Genomic DNA, 22535 nt, shown 5'->3' on the forward strand with positions numbered 1-22535 from the left:
TTAATCTTCACTTGTATCACACCACATCTAGTAATATCTTCAGAATTACTTCATCATAGTAAACATTGATTTTCCTTTAAAATCAATTTACCATTAGAACTCAAGATCACATCTGACTCGATTCTCTGAATCCTGAGTCAGTTAAACACCTTGCTCAACTCAAGGTGTCCTTTTCTCGGGCTTCCTCGTCCGAGCTCACTCTTTTTACCCCGGCATCTCCACCAGAATGTTACGAGATCTTCCACTCTTACTTGGTGAAAGAAGGTAACTTCGTAAGTTCTCTTCACTGTCTCACAGTAGCAAACAGCCTGCGCATTCAGAAGATCCCCTTCTCACTGTAATTCTATTCTCATAGACCAAAAAGTAAGCATATTATCTCCCTAGTCAAAAGTGAAACCGTTCCTCACACAGTAATTCTTAATCCAACCTTAAAGTGAAACAAACACCCTTCGTGTTTTGAAACTAAAAGAGTAAGGAACAGCGCCCAACTTTAACTGCGCATGTTGTTACTGAACAACGCACAGACCACGCCGGATCTGTTAATATCAACAAAGCTGCACACTCAGAATTGTACAGCTGATTCTTCCCATCAGACCGCGCCGGATCTGTTACTTCAGCACAATAAACACTGATTTTCCTTCAAAATCAGTTTACCAAGAGCCACAAAACCATTTCTGACTCGATTTTCTGAACTTCTGTGTCACTTAAACATCCTGACGGCACCAGGTGTTTTCTGTCGGACTTCCTCTTTGAAGATCAAGTATAGAGGGTGTCTGTCCTGCAAAGATTTTGTTGGGCAGCACATAATTTCTCCACATATTTCCTTACAGCTTTGAATTCTTTATCTGCTGCTTTAGTTGTTCTTGAACAAGACATGTGGATGGCTTTGGTCACCTCCTCCAGCTGATCATTTAGTGGCTTATATAGCCTTGGTTCACTAGATGTCATAGTTGAAATTTCCGCCATATTTTATTTTCTATTTTTATTTTTATTTCTTTTAAATTTTTTACGAGATGGTGCTATATATCTCCGCCCTTGCAAGGTCTTTGGCGTGACTTCCTATTTTTATCAGAAGCTCTGTTAGCCAGAGAGCAGACACTTCCTCCTTTCCGTCAGAAGTACTGTAGTCGGCCACACAGACGCTTCCTCTTTTTGTACCTAGTTAATATAAAACACTGACCAGCACGGGGCCAGACAACACAGCTTTTATTTCACCAACTTATTGAAACAGACACAATTTTAAAATCTTGAAAATCAACGCACCAAACCAGCTGCAAGTCTTCTTTTGTTTTTTTGGGGGTTTTTTTTGAACAACCAAACCCCCTTACTCACAGCCTTTCTCTGTGTCGGATATTTTGGTTCGTGCAGCTTACAGTCTAGGCCTCAGTGAGAAAGAGGAAGTGCAGTCAAATACTGCGTTGGTCTCAATTTCAGCCGTTTTAAACATGCACAACATAAAAACACTTCTCTGCTCTTTCTGTTAAAGTCAAACTCACACCGTTCAGCAAGGCCTGTTATTTTAAATCACCAGGAGACAAGCAACATTATTCTTTTAATCTTAAAGAGGCCTACAGTGCTGGTTTCTTCTCCTGTAAAAAGGGGAAGTAGGCCGCACCCAAATGTTAACTACGCACTTTCTCAACCTGAAAAGAGAAAGGAAAATAGACTTTTGAAAAGCCTCACACAGCCAGCCTGCAGGCACCTGGCACTTTAAATTATTTCAGACAGTTTCCTACGTCACAACCTTAGTTCAGCTCCAGCCGGATATGAACCACTGCCGCTCGTCTTTCAGACGCCAATAGGAATAATCAACAGAAACACAGCTTTTCATGGACCACGGCGGGCCCAAAAATGCACAGGTAATAGCAGACTTCTCACTTTCAATAATCAGCACACTTCACTACACGACCTCAGGCTCACAGCTTTGCCTGAGTTTCTCTTCAATCATATATCAACACCTCGGACCTCTGTCCGGCATTTACTCTTAAAACATGTATTTATTAAGTGGGATTTTATACAAATATTCTGCACTACATCAAAAACAAAAGAAAACCATTAATCAACATATGAACATTACCTCTGAAGTTACAGCGGTTTTATTAGAGACACGGCTATTTGCATTTTGCATGATTTTAAAAAGTTTAAATTTGTTCAGAAGCCTATTTAACGGCAGAAATTAGGTTTTCTTTTCGGAAGTAAGTAAAAGGAAGAAAACAGTGGCAGACTTGTACTTAGCATAACGATAAAATCACACTTCATGCACACTTCTCATTCTCTCTCTCTCTCTCTCTCACACACACACACACACACACACACACACACACACACACACACACACACACACACACACAGTATACTTCAAGAACAGTTTCCCATCTAAAAATTAATCTTTTTCCTGTGTTTTATTCTTAGTTACTTTGACACAAAGGCATCTGCTGTGATTCTTACACCTTTGATAAAGTCTCGCAAGTGTCAGCTGAACAAGAAGTTGTTCGGACATGAAGAGAATATTGCGAAAGGCCCACTCAAAGCCAAGTGCATACCAACCATAACAATGCATGTATTTGTATCTAAAAAATCACAAAGATGAAACTGAAAACTTAAAGAGGGATAGGATGAAAATGGTAACAGATATGAAAAATCTGAATTGTACATGAATAGCCCTGAATACTTTCAGAACATTTTAAAGTTTGAATGGTTGTTCTGTCTATGTCTGCATTTAAATCCTAACCCTGAATAAGCCTAGTCACCCATGACAAGCTCAACTATTAGCAAAGTAATTATGATTTGTTATCCTTGTGAGAAGCACTTTGTGATCTTTTATCTAGAAAGTACTATATAAAAAATGTTACTTATAAGATAAAAAACTAATAATTTTGCAGAACCCCTTGTGGGTATACATGACTTTATATAATGGAAGTATATCAAACTCAACATGACAGTGGAAACATCAAGATGTTGCTGTTTTGATGTTATCTATAAACAAGATGAAAATGAAAGTAAACTGTGATCAAGGGGAATTCTCAGAAGTCACATGTTCTGTTAAATTGAAAGTAAAAATGGATTTGGAAGACTTTAAAACTGTAGATAGGTTCACATTCTGGCATTGGCTTTGTCCAGCAAAGGTAGGTTCATTTTAATCCAAAGCAAAAATGAAATCGTTTCTGTAAACTTTGAATTAAATAGAATAAATACTTCATGTTTCAGTTATGGGTTCTTGGTCTTCAAAACCAGCTGCTCCATCTCTACGTAAGTTTATTCAAAAGCTATAATGATACGAGTTGTCATCCAATAAAAAAATACACTATACATTGATGTTATTTTCTCATTAAATTGTTTCTTGTCAGTTCTTGAAGAACCATGGAGGAATATTAACAATGGGTGAGTGAAGCTCACAGAAAAAAAAATACATTTGAATTATTTCCTCTGTTTAGTCAGTAAACTACCCAGATTTTCTATGTCTATTCATTTTTTCCATGTAAGGTGTGAGATAATGTAATATTTCTTTTTCTGAGCAGAGAGAACCCAACTGATCAGCATTTTGTGGAGAACTACAAACCTGAGGTTGAAGAACAAAATCTTAGGATCCTTCTTCATGGTCCAGTTGGAGCTGGAAAATCTAGTTTCATCAATTCTGTAAACAGCGTCTTACAAAAGAGAGTATGTTGCGAGGCTTTGGTGGCTAACTCTTGTGACTGTTTCACCAAAAAGGTATGGACAGAGTACAACTATGCCAGTAACAGTTAATATGTGACTCACTAAATAACTTGTAGGCAGATCAGTGATCTGGCTTTATCCATGAATGTGCAATTTTGTGAAGGCTATTATCTATCTTTTACTGTTATGTATGCCAATTAACATGTGGTGAGAACTGGAATTAGATAAATGAATGCACCATGTTCCTATCCTATCAGTAGCGTCAATGAGCTAACCTGGAAATAGATAGCACTAGCTATTTCTAGATACAATAGCTATTGTTGTCTAATTTTGTTAGCCCCTCCTGCCTCACCAGCTCGTGGTACCAATGCCGCTTTCTAGTAGTAGTGGCACTTTAGTTTCTCTATCAGATTCACCCCTTGCTCACCACTTCTGGTTTCAAAAGGCCAAAATAATAACTTAAAAAGTCTTCACCTTGAAGTTTCGGTATGGAATTCCACTAACCCAGCAGTGGATGCTGTGGTGGCAACAAGTTATAAAAATAACAAGAGCTTAGTAGATTGTAAATTTCGTCTGAATTTCTAATCATTATGGGACCTGTTTCTGAGAGTGTTTGAATGTTAAAATAAATAAATGCATTCTCCATATGTGATCCACAGTATACAACCTACAAGATCAAAAATGGAAATGCCTTTTACCCTTTTGTCCTAAATGACATGGTAGGGTTGAAAGACTCAACCAGCAGAAGAAACAGAAGGATTCATGTGAAAGATGTCAAACAGGCGCTGAAGGGCCACATAAAAGATGGTTACGCGGTAGAGTTACTGCATTTTTAAAATTCTGACGTTCAGTTAAAAGAAAAGATTTTCACATTATTTTTGGTAATTTTTCGGTAATTCATCATTTTACATTATTTGTTTTATGTTTACGCTTTATCTTTTAGTTCAACCCTGAAAATAAACTGTCAAAAGGCGATAGATACTACAACAGAATTCCAACTGAGAATGACAAAGTGCACGTTTTGGTTTGTGTTGTTGATGCCAACACTGCATCTCTGATGAGTGATGCCACTGTGGAAGCAATACAGGACGTCAGAGATGAAGCCACTGAGCTGGGTGAGCAAAAATCACTCCTTCTTTTTACAATGGGACCAATTGCCTTAAAAAATCTAATGTAAGCCATCAGTTGTTATTGTTTGTTGCCATTTCAGTGTAAACACCCATCAACAAAGAATAACACTTATTCACATTGTTAAGCTATTAGTCAGTCCTTAATTCCTTTCTTATAAAGCGTTACTCTTAGTATATAATTTGTAAATACAGATAGAAATGTATTAATTAGAAGGCTCATACATAAAATATTCATGGTATAATTTCTGAAGTCAAAATATGTGATTAACAAAGTAATTAGATACAAATTTACATATATAATGACTACGCCATGAGCTCATTGTATGCGAGTGTGTTAATAGAGAGTTTAGAAATATTTTAAGTAAGTATCTTGCGTGAGCTCGTCAAAATAGAGGATTATTTTTGCCTTATACAGCATTCATAAGTGAAAATGAAAGTACCTGGAAAAATTGAACAAATAAGAGCTATCTTCACAAGAGCAAAATGGCACACAGCACAAAGACATAAAGAATATACAAACAGTATACAAACCTAACCCACCTGATATTTGAAGAATGTAGGTAGGATCAGAGTCTAAACCAGAGTTTGTAAGATAGGTTTAAGAGAGAGCTACACTGAGCAATTGGAGCCACAGCGCATCCGTTTCTTTGCTAAAACACCCACAGTTTCCCCATGTATATCCTGTACATTATCTCAGCTGTCAATACTATTCCACCAACGTCAGACTCGTATGTGCCACGCAGCAGCTCCAAGTACCTGGTGTTTGGATTCACAGTTATAATCACAGTTCACAAATCACAGTCATTTGGAATTTATCAAATTTTCACGAGTCTCCTCACATTAAAATATCGATATTTTAGTAATTTAGAGTAAATTTGTAGTTTATCATTAACAGGAACACAGTAGAAAGAAACTATAACATTCGGATTGTCTACATTCAAAGGAACTACTTCCTCTTCCGCCTTTCATAGTCACGTACGAAATACGGCTCACAACAATGGCTGAGCGTAATTGGAGTCATGCGCGGACTTATTTTACCTCCACAAACAGCTGAGACGTGGTTTGCGATACATGTGGCAAAAAAGTGCTCCAAGAGTGAGGTGTTGTGGACATAATAGGGAGACATTCAAAAGGCGTTATTATTGTTCGTCCCGGAAACAGCAGGGGGGTCCAAATTCAGAGGCTGCTTCCACCTGAGGACCAGCCTTCGCGGTCTAAAGAAAGCCGGTTAGTACGTCACGAACTCCCTCGGTGGAGTGAAACTCTGCCGTCTGCTCCTTGCTATCTAAAATATAACCAGGCACTGACGTAAATTCTCGACCGCCTCACTCTTCTGTTTAATCATTTTCTGTTTGACGTTTATTCAGCTGTGTGAAAACCCCAGAGGAACCCACCCGAGGGATTAATAAAGTTAAATTTAATGTAATCTAATTTAACTTTAATCTCAGCTAAACCGATTTACTCACGAACAAATAAAACACGGAAAAAGCCAAACAATAACATTTTTAAGTTATCAAAGTGACTTATATATCATGTTTAATCCGAGTAGTGAAAGACCGTGGGGGTTTGAAGACGGTGTGTCGATCGGCTCAGATATTTGAAGTTTACACAGCTACCTGAAAATATGTTTAAAAAAATTGCAACCCAGAAAGAGAAATAAGAGTAATATTAAAACTAAGTAGCTGCCGTCATTGTTGGAAACTGTAATTGGCTGGGCCGCGCTTTGAATTCTGCGATATGGTTTTTCAATTTTGTTGTCCGGGTGGAAAATCGGGAGAAATGAAATTCGGGAGAATGGTGGCTCTGGGAGATGTTTGGGAGGGACACTGAAATTCGGGATTGTCAGAAAAATCGGGAGGGTTGGCATGTATGGTTGTAGCAACATCACTAACCTTGTCAAACACCTCAGAGTAAATCATATCACAGAATATGACGAGCTATGTTGAGGCGAACTGAAGAGGAGGAGAGGGACAGATGCTGCTGGGTGAGACAGATGTCTCTCACGGAGTCCTTTAGTGCTTCAGGCAGGCAAGGTGTTCAAATAGCGCGCAACTTCATGTTTTTTTATTTCTATATGATGAACCCTGCATTATTAAGTGATAAGAACAAGTAATCTGATATCCTGCAATCATTATGATGCTATAATTTGAGATACAATAAATAAAATAAGTTTTTGTACAAAGCATCGGTATCAGATCAGTATCGTCGATACCACCCTGAATATTACTTGGTATCGGATTGGAAAGGAAATCAGTGGTATCGCACATCACTACAGACAGAAATTGGACCACCATCTTTTATGTACAACTAGAAGTGTTAGGAAAAACTTATCTGACATCACAATCCATTCACTCAATATTTGTATTTTATTTTGTCAGAGATTCCACAAGTGGCAATTTTCACCAAAATTGACGAGGCTTTTCCTGAGATAAAACATGATGTGACAAATGTCTACAGGAGCAAATCTCTGGAGAAAAGGGTACATTATTTTAATAGAACTGTATACAGGAATGCATTATAATTAAACTGTCAAAATAATTCTCATATTTTTTATATTTCTTGTTTGTTTTTTAATTTAGATTGAGCAGTTCAGCAAACGTGTGGGCACCCCTATTAACTTTATTTTTCCAGTGAAGAACTACCACTCAGAAAGAGAACTGAATCCTGACATTGATGCTGTAATAATGAATGCCATGAGAAACATCATTGACATTGGAAATGACTCCCTCAACAGAAAGTTAAGACCCCAGACCTAGACATCCACTGTACTGAAAGTGTGGTTTTGGTTCAAGTGTTAAAACCATCACAATCATTGTATGTGTTACATTGTGTGTGAGTGAAAAGCATGGTTCCATCAAAAGTCTGAAATCAAGAAATTTAATTGCTATATTTCCCTGAAAATTTCCAAGATGTGTTTTAAGACTAGTGGAAAAATATGAATCCTCTAAATTTGTTTTGTAAATGTTTATTATTAAAGTTGTTTTAGTTTCCTGTATTACCAGATGCTCTGTCAAAGGCCAAAGGGAGACAGAGCCCATAAATACATACATGAGGCAATTAGGGAGACATGGAAGCCCTGGGTGAACAAAAATTATCCTGACTATAATCAAGGAAACAAAACAGAAGGAACAAAAGAAAAAAAAAGGTTAACAAAAAACCCCATAATTGTAATACACTACATAAAAATGAGAAATTTATAAAGTAAATAACTGAGATCTCCATAACTCCATACAATATGGGTGTTTGAGGTAAGTCTGGAAAACACACAAAGCTTCCAAAAAGCTTGAGCTTGTCAAAAGTGGCCTAGAGGCTACTTAAATAAAGAGAGATCATTACAAAGAATGAACATGATTTGTTGATGTACACAATTTTTATAGAGATATTTGGCAGACTCCGATGGCCCATCTCGGCAGTGATTATTATCAGTATTAGAGCCAGACCCGTAAAGAAAAGGAGAATGTTGCAAGGAACATAAAAGACTTGAAGCTCTAGCTGTTGTAGGCTAGGAGGAAGCGCAGAGACAGAATGAGGCTGAGAGTTGGCAGAGCGGGAATAAGAAGGAAGACTTTTAAACCACCACCAAATATAATTAAAACTATTCTGTTTCAGTTCATGTCAAATCACTGTCAGGTTCATATTGTTGGATTGTCATTTATGCTTAGAAATATTTACACATATATGCATAGAGTTTGATTGCATAATGATAGAGGTTTGATCCTTAGCAGTCTGTAAAGACTCTGTGTGCCTTCCAGAGTGTACTGGCATGCACACACAGATCCTAAGGTCGTACCTTATTTTATTGTTTTGTGGTAGGATAAACACATCTATGTCTGTTTTAGTATAAGTGCCTTTTTTTTAAATGAACTGCTGGACTAAACCCCCCCCCCCACACACACACACACACACACACACACACACACCTACACGACACACAGACACGTGTACGCCAATGTAAAATGTCATATTTTACAAAACTTATGTACATAACTTATGCATATTCATGTAACCTCAATAAAAGAGCAGTGTTACGAGGGAGCAGACAAGAGCAACTGGGGTCAACCGAAGGAACGGCACTGTCGCGGTTCTCTCCCTGGTGCACGAGTAACACAAAGAACTCTGGTGACTTGCGTCTTGCTTTTTGCTGTTGTAGTTGAATTAATAATACATTTTATTTGAAAACGCCTTTCAAAACACTCAAGGTCACTGTACACAGAATAAAAAGCAACATAAAAGCAAGCAGTTTACACAATCATAAAAGCACAAGACGTAAACAAATTTAAAATAGCAGAATGAAGAGGTTATGTGGGATAAGCTATTTTGAACAAGTGAGTTTTGAGTTGGGACTTAAAGAGCGAGGAGGTAGGGAATTCCAGAGTCGTGGAGCAGAGCAGCTGAAAGCCCTGCTCCCCATGGTGGCAAGATGGGGGGAGGGGACGGAGAGTGAAAGGGAAGAAGTAGATCTGAGACAACGAGATGGGGCGGTGATCTCAACCAGATCAGAGAGATATGGAGGGGAGAGATGATGAATAGCCTTAAATGTGTACAAGAGTATTTTGAAATTGATACGATATTTGACCAGGAGCCAATGAAGCTGCTGCAGGACAGGATTGATGTGATGGATAGAAGGGGTCCTGCGATGATACAGGCAGCAGAGTTCTGGACGCGTTGGAGCTTGTGGATGGATTTTTGAGTAAGACCAAAAAGAAGTGAATTACAATAATCAATCCGGGAAGTAACACGGCTATGGACAAGAATGGCAGTGGCATGTGGGAAAAGGACAGAGACAATTAATGTTGCAATTGAAAATATGCGGACCGAGTGACATTATTAATGTGTGAATTGAAAGATAGAGTACTATCGAAGATGACACCCAAACATTTCACAGAGGAAGAAACAAAGACCAGCTAGTTATTGATAGTAACAGAGAAACTGTTGAATTGTCTCGTTCTAGCGAGGGGTTGTGCTAGACCGACCCATCAGTGACAAGTGGATAAACTCTCAGGTTATTAATAAATGTATTATAGTCATATAAACAAATGATGAAACACATGGCAGTGACATTGATGGTTTAACAGAGTCTATATGACACTGACAACTCAATTCCCACCAAAGAGGTAAATGGACCAGTTCTTATATAGTGCTTTTCTACTCTGAGCACTCAAAGCACTTTATACAACTAATTTATTCATCCAATCACACAGCACTTTTATTAAGTAGATAGGCACTGTTAGTGCCTATCTAACATTCATACATATTCACACTCCGATGGATGCATCGGAGAGCAACATGGGGTTAGTATCTTGCATAAGGACTGATGTACAGTGGCTTCATATTATGAAGGTTATAATGGAACACCTCAGACCCCTGGTGAGCAAGTCACATGACTTTTAGCAGTTTGCACACCAGTCCCACTCGGGGGTGGACAATGCAGTGAAACATCTGCTGCAGGGAGCGTATTACTCCCTCTATAGACCCAGCATTACAGTTTGTTTAATACGATCCAGCCTGGGCTGCTTAGAGAGAAGTTGGAGGACATGTAGATGGAGGCTCAACTGGCTGACTTCAAGTACATCACAAATATACTAATGTTCTAATGTAAAAACAAACATAATCATTTTATGATTGGAAATCAAACAACCTGATCAGTGGTCTTTGATTAGTGGTTGTTGATCAGTTCCTTCGTCATAATTTGCATAATTATAACGAAGTAACTGACCTCCCAGCCCATTGTTCCTTCAGTGGGCTGGTTTCAGTCATTATGCAAATGCACTGGTTATAAGATTGGGGAAACCTGCAGTCAGCTGAGACTGAAGAAGTCACTTGGATGAGTGACGAAACGTTTGTCCCACTGAAAACGCTACGTCCATATGAACAGAATCAACTTTTGGAGACTACGTTTGTTCTTATTTTCTTCAATCCGTGATGAATAGTAAAATGTTCTAGCTTACGGAGGGCTTTCTTATAAAGCAACAAATGATTTCTCAACACTAAATGATGATCTTCTAAATTTGTATTTAGAAGCTAACAAGTCATCTGCTTTAGGCTACGTGTTTGTGAATTATTCTACAGAGTCAAATACTTCTGATTTGGGGACTTATTTTTCACAGGAACTACAATATCCAGAGTAGTACGTAGTGAGGAGGTAAAATTATTAACAAGATAATCGACCACTGTTGGGGTAGCGTTCAGGTAGCTGCTCTGCTCTGTGTTGGTACAGGGCATTGAAGATGATAACAGTTGGTGGATTATATTCTAAAACTTTGTTACAGCGCTTTCAGAAAGATATCTACTTTGATAAAGTCTACTCTCCACTGCTGTGTAATCAATTATTGTAAATGTAATTAGGAAATGGTCAGACAGGAGAGAGTTTTCAGGAAACACTGTTAAATGTTCAGTTTCTATGCCATAAGTTAAAACAAGATCTAGAGTGTGATGAAAGTGGTGGGTGGGTTCTTTAACATTTTGAGAGAAGCCAATTTAGTCTAATAACAAATTAAATGCCGTGTTGAGGCTGTCATTTTTTGCATCTACATGGATGTTAAAATCACCCACAATAATTATTTTATCTGAGCTCAGAACTAAATCAGATAAAAAGTCTGAGAAATCAGACAAACTCTGTGTAAGGCCCGGGTGGACGATAGATGATAACAAGTAAGACTGGTTTCTGTGTTTTACAGCTGGGGTGGACAAGTTTATGATGTTTTTAACGAACACCTTTTATTGCTTGTAATGCACAGACACACCAACAGAGGGCAGTAATATCCCTATAACATACATTGTAAAATTACTATTACAACACTCCCACTTAATTTTACCATGGAGTTCACTTACTTGACTGCCATTGCTTATTTCTTTCCAAAAAAACAACAACATTATGCACCTATATCACAGTGTTACTAGAAAATAAAATAAAATAATAATAAAATAATAAAAAAATAAAATAAAACATTTTCTCTTTTGGTTTGAACTTACAAAAAAAATGTACTGTGTCCATCTTAGACAAAACTATTATTCTTCATTAGGATAGTTCACCCATATCCTTCATTTTGTAGTGTTTCTTCAGAGTTAAGGTCTTCATGCTCTCTGCTGATTCTGTAATCAAAATCAGATCATCAACATACAAAGCCAATATTTCCAACTCCTGACCTGTTCTAACAAACACACACTGATCTGAAGTACTCTGTGTAAAACCAATGCTTTTCATGAACTCTGTAAAAGCTTTGCTCCAGCAACCTGGAGACTGCTTCAGTCCATATTGTCATGGTCCGCGGCCCGGCGTCCGGGGTGCTGTTGGGATGCCCACGCCCACGGGTGTGGCTGCTAACCCCACACCTGCATCCCATCCCAGGCGATCACCAGGTGGACTATTTAATCCTGCCCTACCTGCTGCTCCACGCCAGTCCGTAGTCGCCTCTCAGCGGTAACGTACACCTGCGGGAAAAAACTCTGATGACAAACGGAGAGTTTGTCATCAGAGTTTTTTCCCGCAGAGTTTTTTCTCCGATGGAGAATCGGAACTAACACTGTTTTTGCCCTGTGTACCCAGATCACAACTCGGCGTCTTTTACGAGCCACCTGCCTGTCCACCTGTCCGCCTGAGATTCAGATCACCATCAGCCTCGCCGTCTCGACCCCTTTGGAGCTCCCCCCCCCTCTGGTTTACTCAGCCCGGCTATCACCGTGAGACGCATACTCCACCTTCCCTCGTATGCTGCCTTTTTTCCCGCACCCCAGTAATCTGTTTCTCTTTTTGTTTTACAGCCTCTCACAGCCCCGCTCTCGGCGTTCCCTGCGCGGTTCACCTTCCCAGTCCCTCGGTTTCTTCTGGTTCCATACGTTGTTTTTCCGGCTACCCTCACGGGACACCTTTAGTTGTAATAAAATTTACTTTCTTTATTCTCTCCTACCCTGGTGTGTGTGTTCTGCTACTGGGTCCAGCCTGCGCTCGGAACTTCGGTTCATGACAGATATATTGACTTCTTTAGTTTGCACACTAGATGTTCCTGCCCAGGTTTGATGTAACCCTCTGGCTGCTCCATGTAGATTTCCTCTTCCAGGTGTCCATTCAAGAATGCAGTCACAAAATCCATTTGATGCACATTTAGATTGTTTTGCACAGCAAATGATAACAATGTACAAATTGAACCAAATCGTACAACAGCAGAGAATGTTTCATCATAGTCTGCACCATAAATCTATGAATAGCCTTTGGCAACAAGTCTGCACTTGTATCTTTCCACTTGTCCATCACTGTGATGCTTAACTTTAAAGACCCATTTTGATCCAACTGCTTTGCAATCCTTTGGTAGATCCACTAAATCCCATGTGCCATTTTCCAGCAGTGACTCATATTCCAAATCAGCTGCTTCTTTCCACTCCTTTGCATTTGGACTTGACATAGCCTCTTCCAGTGTATTTGGTTCTGTGACACAACAGATGTTTGCATAATGATCAACTGTAGCTACATCAGCAAACTCCTCTAATCCATATCTCTTTGGAGGTCTTCTGATCCGCTGATCTCCTTTTGCAGCCTCACTGGCGACAGTCTCCTCAGTACTTGTTTGTCTTTCACCCGTGTGTAGAATAGAATAGAATAGAATAGAATAGAATTCAACTTTATTGTCATTGCACATGCACAGGTACAGGGCAACGAAATGCAGTGTCACCTCATTCCCCAATTAGAGATCATTTTCACTTTGTTTGCATTTAAACTCTGTTTCACTGAAGACGACATCTCGCCATATCAGTATTTTTCCTTTTTCCTCATCCCACAGTTGGTGGCCTTTTGCATTGGTTGCATATCCCAGGAAACGAAGTTTCACTGCCTTTTTGCCCAGCTTCTTTCTCTCTGTGTCTGGAACATGAGCATAAGCAACACAACAAAATACTTTCATATGGCTGATGTCTGTTTTTTTCCCATACCATCTCTGATAGGGTGTTTCATTCTTTAAAGCAGATGTCGGGAGCCTATTCTGTATGTACAGTAAGCTTCTGCCCAGAATGTGTTTGGCAACTTTGTATGTGACAGCATACTTCTAGCAGATTCCACAAGAGTTCTGTTTTTTTCTCTCTGCACCAATTTGGTGTGGTGTATGTGGTACAGTCATTTAATGGTGGATGCCTTGAGCTTTCAAATATTCTTGAAACTCTTTAGATGTGTATTCCCCACCATTGTCAGTTCTGAGTCTTATTACTCCCTGTCCACATTCATTCGAGAAGATTCTTTCAAACACTTTGAAGTTGTTCAGGATTTCCATTTTTTCTCTTATGAAATACACTTTACAACTATCTGGAGTAGTCATCAATGGAAGTAACAAAGTACTTTTTTCCTCCTGGTGACTCAGTTTGAAAAGGACCACAAACGTCACTATGCATTAATTGCAACTTGCGTTTTGCTCGTAATTCTCCAACTGATTTGTAAGGTTTTCTTGATAATTTGCCCTCAACACAAGCTTCACAAAAAATAAAGCTAACTCCTTTTACAGCCCGTTCTCACTCCCGAGGCGTAACATGTCGACGTTTTGTCACGTCCCGCGGCGTTCCTGGGGAACGCGAAAGGAGACCTTCAGCGTTCTTATGGTACGCGGAGGGTTATGGCTGAAATCCAGTGCAATGACGCTCCCGCGGTAATAGACGTTCCAGCCCTGTATTCCAGCCCTAAACCTAACCTTATCCCTAGCCCTAACCATAACCTTATTCTTGATATTAACCAGGACTTTAATGACGTTAAATAGCGTGTTTCGAAGCTATTTGAAGGAAAAGAGTGAACATGTGTAGATTGAGTCCAGACGGTTCTCATATTTCCTCATTTTTCCGAGGTTGTCATTTAGGAACGTGTTGGGTAGCCGAAAACGTAATAGATTGATGATTTGTCACCTAGCGTAAAATGTTACGCTTTGGGAGTGAGAACGTGTTGAGATAATCGTGTCCAGATTGGGCAAGTCATTTACATGAAGTGAAAATAACAGGGGGCCTAGAATTGAACCCTGAGGAACACCTTGCTTACATTAACAACGGGTGACTTGCTCTACTTTATTTGCATGCATGGTTTTCTATCTGATAGATAAGACTGTATCCATTTAACGGTGTGATTACTAAAGTTAAATGTTGACAGTCTAGACAAGAGCTGAAGATAATTCACAGTGTCAAACGCACGCTTGAAATCAAGAACAATAGCCGCAACATAACTGCTCTTGTCTAAGTAAGATTTCACTCTCTCAACAAAAAACACAGACAGCCGTTTCAGTTGAATGAAGAGTGCAAAATTGCATTTGGTATTTGCATATGGTGCAAACTCGGATTGGAGTCAGATGTTCAATGACAGAATTGGCAACCCAGTTTTCTGCTATCTTTGAAAAGCTAGGGAGTATGCTAATAGGTCGATAATTAGGAGGGTCTTATTTATCACCCGATTTATTCCGGCGCCCCCCGTGTGCGTCAGCCTGTTACAGCAGCTCTGCTCATTCTGAGTTTCTTTCTTTCTTATCTTTTTCTTCTCGTAATTTTTATAACTAACATATTAGTAATTAGACTCTGCAACCATGTTCTACCGTTTTGTGCTAGTTCTGGTCGTTTTTCTTAGTTTATTTCTACTTTTTTCACCCGTGTCTGGGGACCCAGAGCAGGGATCCTTTGTTTACAGTAAGGATCAGCTGTTAGCGCTGCCAGTGGACAGACCCGACATTTCCAGCGAGCTGAGGAGGAAAAGACGGGGGTGTCGTGCTGGGAAGGAGCACCGTCGCCCGAAAAGGAGACGTTATCGACCATCTCTTCCTTCTGTAATTATTGGAAACGTAAGATCTTTGCCCAATAAGATGGATGAGCTCACGTCGCTAACCTGGTCACAGAGGGAGTACCGACAAGGTAGCATCATGATGCTAACAGAGTCGTGGCTAACACCGCTAACTCCGGACACGAGCGTGACACTACCGGAATTTCAGATGCTGCGAGCGGACAGGACGAGAGAGAGCGGTAAGAGGAAAGGAGGGGGACTGACAGTGTTTGTGAACGACAGATGGTGTAACCCTGGGCACATCACTGTGAAAGAACAACTCTGCAGCAGAGACATTGAGCTGTTAGCCGTTAGCATGCGTCCGTACTACATGCCCCGGGAATTCTCGCATGTTATCGCAATAACAGCATATGTCCCCCCCTCGGCCAACGCGGATGCAGCCTGTGACACTCTCCACTCAGTGGTCAGCAGACTGCAAACACAATCTCCGAGAGCCCTTCTCATAATATTAGGGGATTTCAATCATGCCTCATTGGACTCCACACTGCCCACCTTCACCCAGTATGTGACCTGCCCAACCAGAGACAATAAAACACTGGACTTACTGTATGCCAATGCAGACGAGGCATGCAGTTCATCACCTCTCCCTCCACTGGGCAGCTCTGACCACAACCTGGTGCACCTTGTCCCTGTGTATGAGCCCTTAGTGCGCAGGGAGCCACCAGCCACCCGCACAGTACAGAGATGGTCGGAGGAGAGCGAGGAGGCTCTTAAGGATTGTTTTGAGTTGACTGTGTGGGAGGTGATCTGTGACGACCACGGAGAGGACATCGACAGCCTTACTACATGCATTACTGACTATATTAATTTCTGTGTGGATAACACCGTACCTACCAGGACTGTATGGTGTTTCTCCAACAACAAACCTTGGATTACCCCAGAAATTAAAGCTGTCCTCAAGCAGAAGAGGAGGGCCTTCAAATCCAAAGACAAAGAGGAGTTGAAAAGGGTGCAGAGAGAGTTGAGGGGACTGATAAGGAATGGGAAGGAAAGCTACAGGCAAAAGATGGAGAACCAGCTTCAGCAAAACGAAGTTGGTGAAGTCTGGAGAGGCCTCAGAACCATCTCAGACCACAAACATCAGAACTCTCTGCCTGGGAGGGATGTGAGGTGGGCAAATGAACTGAATCATTTCTTCAACAGATTTCATTCAGCCATGAGGCAGTCTCCAACATCGGCTGCAGACTCACCCACCCCCACTGCTGCTGTTCCACCTCTGACACCTCAGACACTTCACACCTCCTCTATTCACCCTGCTCACTCCTCCCCACCCCCAACAACAGCATCCAATACACACTCAACACAAGGCTCCAGCCTGTCTCTCTCAACCACCCAGGTTAGGAGGGAACTGAGGAGGATTAATGGCAAGAAGGCAGCGGGCCCAGATGGCATCAGCTCGAGGGTCCTGCGCGGACCAACTGTGTGGGGTGATGGAGCACCTCTTCAACCTGAGCCTGAGGTTGGGAAGAGTCCCACAGCTCTGGAAAACCTCCTATGTTGTACCAGTGCCAAAGACTTCACATCCCAAGAACCTCAACAGCTACAGGCCGGTGGCTCTGACATCCCACCTGATGAAGACCCTGGAGCGGTTGGTCCTGGCTCAGCTTCGGTGCCTAACAAGCTCATCACTGGACCCACTTCAGTTTGCCTACCAGCCTGGCATTGGAGCGGATGATGCCGTCATTCACGTCCTACATCGTTCCCTCGCTCACCTGGAGACCGCTGGAAGCACTGTGAGATTCATGTTCTTTGATTTCTCCAGTGCCTTCAACACTATTCTTCCCTCGGTTCTGAAGGACAAGCTGGAGAACTCTGGAGTGGACCATCACCTCACTACCTGGATTTTGGACTACCTCACCGACCAACCACAGTATGTGAGGACTCAGGGCTTTGTGTCGGACAGGGTCATCTGCAGTACGGGGGCCCCACAGGGAACGGTTCTGGCTCCGTTCCTCTTCACCATCTACACTGCAGACTTCTCCCACAATTCCACCCAGTGCTTCCTGCAGAAGTTCTCTGATGACTCTGCAATAGTCGGCCTCATCACTGATGGGGACGACAAGGAGTACAGAGGACTGACTCAGGACTTTGTGGACTGGTGCCAGCTGAACTACCTCCAGATCAACGCCAGTAAAACCAAGGAGCTGGTGGTAGACTTCCGCAGGCACAAACATCCTCCACTGCAACCACTGAACATCCAAGGTATGGACATTGAGGCTGTGGACAGCTACAGGTACCTTGGTGTTCATCAGAACAACAGACTGGACTGGACTCATAACTCAGACGCCCTCTACAGGAAAGGGCAGAGCAGGCTGTACCTGCTGCGGAGACTCAGGTCGTTTGGAGTGGAGGGCCCACTCCAAACGACCTTCTATGACTCTGTGGTGGCTTCTGCTATTTTTTATGGTGTGGTCTGCTGGGGTAGCAGCATCAAGGGTGGCTGTAGCTCAGGTGGTAGAGCAGGTCATCTACTGATCGGAAGGTTGGTGGTTCGATTCCTGGCTTCCCCTAGTCTGCATGCCAAATATCCTTGGGCAAGATACTAACCCGAAATTGCTCTCCGATGCAGTCATCGGAGTATGAATGTGTGTGAATGTCAGTTAGAAAGCACCTAGGAAAAATGTGCTTGTGCGAATGGGTGAATGAATTCAGGTGTGTGGGAACAAGGATGCATCTAAAAGCTGCAGGACGGTAGCTCTCGAGGACCGGGATTGGGCACCTGTTTTACAGTGTCTGTTACTCTGACTGGGTTAGACTCTACACCAGGGGTCCCGAATCCAGTCCATGAGGGCCGGTGTCCTTGCAGGTTTTAGATGTGTCCTTGATCCATCACAGCTGATTTAAATAGATAAATAACCGTCTTGAAGTTCTCCAGAGGCCTGGTAATGAACTAATCATGTGATTCAGGTGTGTTGACCCAGGGTGAGATCTAGAACCTGCAGGGACACCGGCCCTCGTGGACTGGGATTGGGGACCCCTGCTCTACACAGAACTTAAATAGTGAATCTCTATCTCTCTCAGTGTTGGAACTAAAGAGATGATCTGCTGTCCCCTGTTGGAAACTTCTTAAAACTGCTTCTTAACTAAAACCATGCAACCTTTCCTGACCCTTGTTTTCAGGGTGGCATGTTATTAATCATGTGCATTTCCCACATAAACAAGTTTTCACAAAGCAGCAGCATGTGTCATGTATAATATGGGAGATACTGTTAGTGTCTCCTATATTAAAATTACTGCTAATAATGTGCATCATTGTTTGAGCTGCTTGTTGCTCCACATTTATGTCAACATCTCTCACACTGAGTGGAATGTGAACTCCAAATTATTTAAAATATAGATGCTAAAGTAGATTCAAACTGGCTAAGAGTCAAGGCAATCGGGAAGGACTCAGGTGCAGACTAAGAGATACAATTAAACAGTCTTTTATTAATCCACACTGGGTGCACTAGATACACGTGGGGGGAAAGTTCCAAGGGTCCACAGGGTCACGGAGCAACAAGATCTTCACACATGCTCCACTCCTCTCGCTCTTCACAGGGTATCCCTCCCACACAAAACTCCATGCAATGAGCCATACTCACGCTCAGGGGTGAGGGTATGAGAGGGATCAGGGAAGTCTACATACAGAGACGAGAATTACTCCAAAGCAAACACAACAAATGACAGCTTTCTGCAGAGCTGGGCAAACACTAACTTGAGTTACTCCATATTCCAGCGATGTGTAGCCCGCGCCCCTGCCTTATGAAGAGCCAGCAAACAATAGTGAGGAATCACCGGTGATCAGCTGCAGGTGCGTGAGGCAAGGGCGGGACCTCAGTCTGAGCAGGCAGAGTGACAGGAGCAAGAGAGAGGAGAGAGAGACAAAACCAAAACATTTGTTGCCATGATGGGCTGACTAGGCAGGCACATGACACTAAGATTGAGGATCAGAAACTTGAACCTGGACGACCACACAGGTGTTTGCGTTTGTTACCCACGAGGTGGAAAATAGACCAACTGTACTGTGATGATTTATAGACCATTACTAACTTTAACTTAATACAAATCAAAATAAAATCCATGTTAGCAAATATAAAATGTTTGAAGGATTAAAACTAAACAGTTTCTGTAGCAGAAAAGTTTGACCTTCTTGGTTGATGCTGTAAAAACAGTTCCAGTGCGATCCCTAAAGTCTCTCCCTCTGTTCCTGTGGAGGCTTCGACATTATGTGCTCTTCTAAACTAAAGATAATCCATCACTACACTTCACTGCAGATACTTACTGGAAGTTCATGTTTCCACGAAGGAAAGATTAAGAGACCCTGAAGCTCAGAGCTGTATTCCTTTCAGAATTCATTAAAATGGAACAAGGCAGGATTCATTTAAATTCAGTGAATAAAGCTCAAGTTACACCCAGCTGACTGAACATGAACTCTGTGACTCTGAGTCTGTGCAGCTCAAAAGTGATGCTGAGCAGTCACAGCACCCCTCAGCCAATCTCTGCTCAGTGTGCTTGGGTGGTTCTGCTGCCATGGAGATGATGAAGTCACTTCCTGTAAGCGGAAGATCAGAATGTTTTTAAATAGAGGTTAAAGCAAGAGAGTCATGGGGAGGTAAACAATGAGGTCAGCAGTTTGAGTTTGACATTTAACATTTAACAAGACTGCAGAGAAAAGCGATGAACAGTGTGGTCATAGGTTTAGTTGTGTAACACACTGACGAGCAGGAAACTGTTTCTTTTTTCTTTTATATCTAGCTGTGTTTGACCTATGCAGGACCGGAAATGTGATTGCACCTCCATACTCGTTTACTACATGGCAAGTTAATGCCATAAAAAGTATGTATCTGAGTTTTAGCACAGACTACAATAACCTCAGTTTTGTCTGAATTTAGAAGCAGAGAATTAGGTCACCTCAGCCAGTCCTCTACCTCTACCTCTAACTCTGCATTACCACAATATGTGATTTTTGGATTTCAAAATCCTCCCATAAAAGTTTTAAAAATGAGAGAACAAAAAGAAAAACAAAGTATTTTTGAAACACTTAAAAACAACCTGTGACATCCTGCAAAAGTTAGTTAAACTGACTCAACAATGACTTAGTGACAGATCGCAGGAAGAAGTGTAACAGCTGAAATCTGTAACAGCAGCTTCATTTTGGTGCCTCTAATGACAGCCAAAGGCCGAGAGCAGCCAATTAGAGCCAGATCACATCTTTGATTCCCAGGCACACAATAACAGGTTAACAATAACAGTAAAGAGCTTCAATTTTGTTTAATCTTTGTGATTTAAAAGTGAACACAGAACCAACGAGTCTGATTGTCCCTGATTGATAAAAGCTTATCAAACAGACATTTAAGACTGCTTTCATAAAGTGTGCTGTGGTTAAGGAGGAGGATCAGTGATCCCTCTAGTTTCCACTGTCGGTTGCTTGGAGCAAAGCTCAGGAGGGTGAGCTGTGTGTTGTTTGATGATTTAACAGGAGTCCAGAGGGAACACAGAGCAGAACAACAGCTTTTATAATCACGTCTGTACAACAGAAACTAACTGTGGCTCAGGTACTCCTCATATTCAGCATCACATAAATTACTGAAGAGATATTTCAAGTCCGCTCTTCATTTGCTTCTGCACGTCCAGCTCAGGTTCACAGGGAGATGAAGTCTACCCCAGCTGCATTTCAAGTTATCCCAAATACAAATCTCTTTAGGATGTATTCCTCAAATACATTCACTTTACCATTGAAAAATGTGACTAATATAAAATAATCAACCTCCCATCCAAACAAAGAATCTATGAATTCAAGAAAAAAAAATGCAGAAGGATGAAGTGACGATTTTCACATTTAGTTTTTTATCGTTTTTGTTTTTAGTTTTGCAGAAACGTTTTGCATTTATTTCTTTTAAAAGTTCAAACTTCTGAACGTCATTTATACTAAAATGAATATTTATAGCCAGTCCTACATGAATCAATACTTAGTACTTTTCAGCGTACCCTCACAGACAAACCATTATTTCCACTCCGAAGTCAAAGCCGAGAATTTACCGACTCGTAACGTTGATCGAAATTTGGTTGGTAAAACGCATGGAGGCGACACCTCTCCTCATCTGCTTTCAGCCACAATGGAAACATTTACAGCCGCTTCATTGTACCGGGCCGTGCTCTGCGCCTGCGTCCTGATTTGCGCTGCCGAAGGTGAGCTCTGCGTTTCTTCACACTGTGAGCAACGATGCGCACAGCTCCACATCAGCACACTCAACACTGCACCAGAGTATCGCTGATGAACGCAAACCTTTTTCAAACTTTGGGTTTTCATGTTGGTTTGTTTGTTTTTTGTCTTAACGTAAGACGTAAAATGTCAGTTATGATTTGATTTTCACTTCTCAGTTGTATTATTTTTCATTTTCTGTAAAGTAATGCAAATGATTTGGGAAAATCGGGTCCAAATGCGAACGGTTGTGCGTGATGTAAACGGCTCCACCAAGCCCTTCAACCCCAAATTGCGGATTTTTTCCCCGTTTAAAGGTGAAATTTAGTTTATGTACGGACACGAGTCAGCCCGTATATAAGACGAATCAGATTTAAAAAGCGTCATCACTGGAAAAAAAGGGAAGGGAATTTGTCTCGAGAAAAACAAACAAAAAAACCCCAAAGAAATAAACAAAAAAACAAAAGAAAATGTAAGATTCGTGTTTATGTCTGCGGTGTGAACCCACAGAAAGCCAAATGTGAGTTGAATCACATTAAAACCAGTATATAAAATGCTAAAATCTTATATGAAAAATGCAAAAGAGTTTTCAGCTTACTGTCAGAAGCTGAAGCCACCCACGCCAAAGCTTAAAATAAGGCTTTCCTCAACGTTATTCGGGATTTCGTGACTAAATGTGGATGAAAAGGCGTGAAGTAGACGGTTCTTCTGGTTCACTGTTAGCAGGAATGAAACATCTTAAACCTGCGTCACTTTTCCGGGGCGTGCTGTGCGT

This window comes from Rhamphochromis sp. 'chilingali' (assembly GCF_963969265.1).
Source record: "Rhamphochromis sp. 'chilingali' genome assembly, chromosome: 1".
Taxonomy (NCBI): domain Eukaryota; kingdom Metazoa; phylum Chordata; class Actinopteri; order Cichliformes; family Cichlidae; genus Rhamphochromis; species Rhamphochromis sp. 'chilingali'.